The sequence below is a fragment of the Nanorana parkeri genome, unplaced genomic scaffold (assembly GCF_000935625.1).
Source record: "Nanorana parkeri isolate BGI_ZX_2015 unplaced genomic scaffold, ASM93562v1 scaffold175, whole genome shotgun sequence".
Classification (NCBI taxonomy): domain Eukaryota; kingdom Metazoa; phylum Chordata; class Amphibia; order Anura; family Dicroglossidae; genus Nanorana; species Nanorana parkeri.
In genome coordinates this window covers 1,791,829-1,796,008 of record NW_017306443.1, presented here as the reverse complement: position 1 = coordinate 1,796,008, position 4,180 = coordinate 1,791,829, and positions in this window count along the sequence as shown.

Genomic DNA, 4,180 nt, shown 5'->3' with positions numbered 1-4,180 from the left:
ATCTGATTTTGGTGCATCTTATACATCAGCTAGGAAAGCACTCGGCTCTTCATAAAATACCTTGGTGACATTCAGCAGAGTTAAAAATAGACTTTCCTCATTCATTTTAGCACATAACTGAGGACGTTTTTTTCAGCCTTAAAATCTGCAGAACATGTTTTAGAGTGCTCACATATTATCCATTTACAAGCAATAAATTATTCATGCTTTAACAGCCAGTGAGCACTGTAAGTTTTGCCGGGCCATATAAAGTGCATCGGTTTGGCTCAGAGCAAATTTGTTATCTGCAATTGTCTAGAAATGGCAATAATCCAAACAGCAAAGGGGCTGTGTTGTAAAAAAAAAAAATGATCTAAAAAAGTTACAGGGCTCATATTTTAAATCTTAAAAATCTACTTGTACTCGAGGAATATTTATGCTGGTAAACTATGTTAAGTCATAATCATCTATCTTCTGCTAAATTGCTGTGTTTCATCTGTTTAAGTACTTTGGCATTTAGAGTTTGGCAGCCTGTCAATTAAAGCGATTTAATGTGTGATATATATGGGTTTTACATAAAACATTTTCAAAACACTTTTAAGGGAAGTAACACGCACGAACAGCTTGCTCTCAAGTGCACAGTCCAGATGGGGTTTGGTTTTTTTTGCTAGCCTGCTGTTTATACATTCTCATATATTATTCTGTGATTAGTAGTTAATCCACTATGTGGTAGTTTAATGTTTACTGCCGGCATATTGTATTGTTCTTCCGAGTGGAAGTGCATGACTATGATTTCATTTCCTGTCTCCATGTTCCTGTTGTTTCCAATAAAACAAGAAGGGTTTAGCCATGTGTCCAGCACCATCCTGTCTGGTAAGATTCCTATCTGGTGATGTAATTTCCCAGTGGAAGTGACATCAGCAGGCTCCGTTTGGTCATTGATTGACTCTTGAGAAAGTCGATGTATCCTGAAACGCGTTGGACGGAGTCTGCTGATGTCACTTCCACTGGGACACAGTAAGGACTGAATACTGTTTTCTATTGTGGATCTTGAGCTAATGTGTTGGACACAGCACAAAATTATGTAAGTGCATATCACGTACCTGACCGGAGACTCACCTGAGAAGGGGGCTGCCCGTGCACCTCTTGTCCCACACCTCTGGAAGTAGAGACAGGGGATGTCAGGACAGAGCGGAGCACAGGTGCCGATACTTGTGGCTGGCCGGTTCTTGAGGAGATGCTTGAGTGTGTTGGACCAGCTGGTGAATCGGCAGGACCGGGATGACACCGGGACCTCTTGAAACCAGAGCAGGCAACGGGTATGAGGCCAAGGAAGCACTGGCAGGATGTCGTTGCTCAGGATGCTGGTGGAGCGATACACCAAGTGGCAGACCAGGAGGGAAGTCAGGTTCATACCGAGGTCATACACAGGGAGCCGAATCTTGAGGTGCCGAATCAAAGATCAGGAGCAGGGTCAGGAAACGTAAGCCAGGGTCATACACAGCAGATCAGAGACCAGAGGTACCGAATCAGAAGGAGGCAAAGTCAAATGGTCACAAGCCGGGTTCATACACAGGACGTCAGGATACAAGAACAGAGTACAGGGCACACAGGGACAAGCTGAAGACCACTCAGCAACTTGGTCATGGCTTCATGTCTGTTTAAATAGGATAGTGTGCACGCTAATGAGCGTGCACCTGTACGCTAACGAGCATGTTTCTGCCCGTTCACGTACATGCGCTATTGCACATAAACGGTCTCGTACACACGCGTTCACGTGCTAAAGCGCGTTTTCCAGGAACTTTGGGCAATGGATTGCATACTTGTGTACGTGCACGTTTTTGAGCAGTAGTCAATCTGCAGGTAAGTCTCTTACAGTGCACTTGTTTCAGAATTTTAAATTTATTAAACTTGTTTACCTTAGGAGTACCTTTTCATTTTTTTTTTTTGTCCATGGAGCGATATGTGTATTATAGTGTATTATCGGGAACGCTATGCTATTATAAGAAAGTTTATATTCACTTAATGAAATAACTGAGTAAAAGGAGAAGCGTATTGGAGAAAAACGTGTATTGACCTGTATATGTATATACAAGGTCGCACCCACTTTGGTGAGTTTACTGAAAGAAGGGGAGCATGGTGGAGGATATAAGCACTGGCTGAAATAATTGGATTGTGCTTGATGTGGAATATTCACAAGGGCACCGATTCAAGTTAATACATTATAATTGATGTGGAGTGAAGTTCTTTAAGGATATATACTTTTGGACTGATTTATATTTTGTCACATATTTGTTTTTCACATTTCTATATATTGGGGGTGATGAAATAGGCACAGCTGGGAGTTGTGAAGTAAGGAGAACTGTATTTTTTGGAATAAACACAACAGCACTGAACATTTTAGATCATGTACACCAACCACAGTACATTCCCCAGCAAGAGAAGTTGCAGCAAACAATCACACAAGTAACCCTAGTGCATCAGACACTTTTCTACTTCCCAAGTTACTAACATCCTATGCAGTAACTCATATGCCATCGCTGACCCTTCTCAGACTAGCTCAACAGATCACCTAAAAACCTCCTGTCACACAGTTCTCAAGATCCACATCAGGAGACCTCCTGATTTCAAGCCTTCACCTGGATTTAACCTATCCACCACTCCATTTCATCTCCCAACAACTAAACAACAGGTATCAGATACTACCACCTACAGCAATAGTGAAGGGGCAACTTCCACAGCATGGTCTATAAGAACTGATATGTCAGACGCTACTAAGTGCATGACCTACAGAATTTATTAATACTGTACAGGCCTTATAAAGTTTGACAATCACTCAGAGAACTACAGGAACTACTCTACTCTGCTACTGACTACCTCTATGACAAAATCTCACCCTTGTCTTGCCTTGACCTGGCTACTTCTGTCTACAACAGCTCACTCTCATACTCTCTAGACACTTTGGCTCCCCTCACTACACGCAGACTTAGACCACGTCCACTCCAACTGTGGCAACCAAAAGAAACCAGACATCTAAATAGACATAGCCATGCTCTTGAATGACTGTGGTGGAAAACTAGGCTTCTGCAAGACTTCACCCTGTATAAAGCTGCCCTCCTAAAATATAATTCCTTCCTCTGTGCTGCCAACCAGACTTATTTTGTCACTCTCATTAACACACTCTCATCCAGATCACGTCAACTTCTTTCTACTTTTAACTTTTAACTATTTCCCCCATCACCTCCACCCACTAACTCACTCACTGCCCAGGACATTGCCATTCATTTAAAAAACAAAATAGAAACAATTCAATATGAGATCACCATCACACTTGTTACTTTCCTCTTTTGACCCTATCACCACAGAGGAGGTTACAAAGCTTCTCTCTGACACCCACCCCACCACTTGCCCCCTGGACCCTGTTCCCTCACCACTACTTCAGTCACCCTCTTGCGCTATCCTACACTCTCTTATTCAGATATTTAATGTCTCACTCTCTACTGGCATCTTTCACTCCCCTCTAAAGCATGCACTGGTCACCCCAATACCCTAAAAACCCTCAATGGACCCTAGCAAGCTCAACAATCTCAGACCAATCTCCCTACTCCCATTCACCTCCAAACTCCTAATCTATAGCCGCCTAAGCCGTGTCGATAACCTTCTCGATCCCTTACAGTCCGGCTTTCGACCCCTACACTCCACTGAAACCGCCCTCCTAAAACTCACTAATGACTTACTAACAGCTAAAAATAATGGCCACTACTCCTTACTCTTGCTATTAGACCTTTCTGCTGCTTTTGACACTGTTGACCACCTGCTCCTCCTCAAAAAACTTCACTCGCTTGGCCTACAAGACTCTGATCTCTCATGGTTTTCCTCCTACCTAGCTAAGCGCTCCTTTAGTGTCACCTACAAATCTAACTAATCCTCTTCCTCTTTCTGTTGGGGTCCCCCAAGGCTCTGTCCTTGGACCCCTTCTTTTCTCTATCTACACTTCCTCCTTTGGTCAGTTAATAACCTCACATGGCTTCCAATACCATCTCTATGCCGATGACACTCAAATATATCTTTCTACCCCACAACTCACCCCCTCAGTGTCCTTGCGTGTCACTAATCTACTAACTGACATATCAGTCTGGATGTAACAACACTTCTTAAAACTCAACCTTTCAAAAACTGAGCATGATATTTCCTCCCCCCC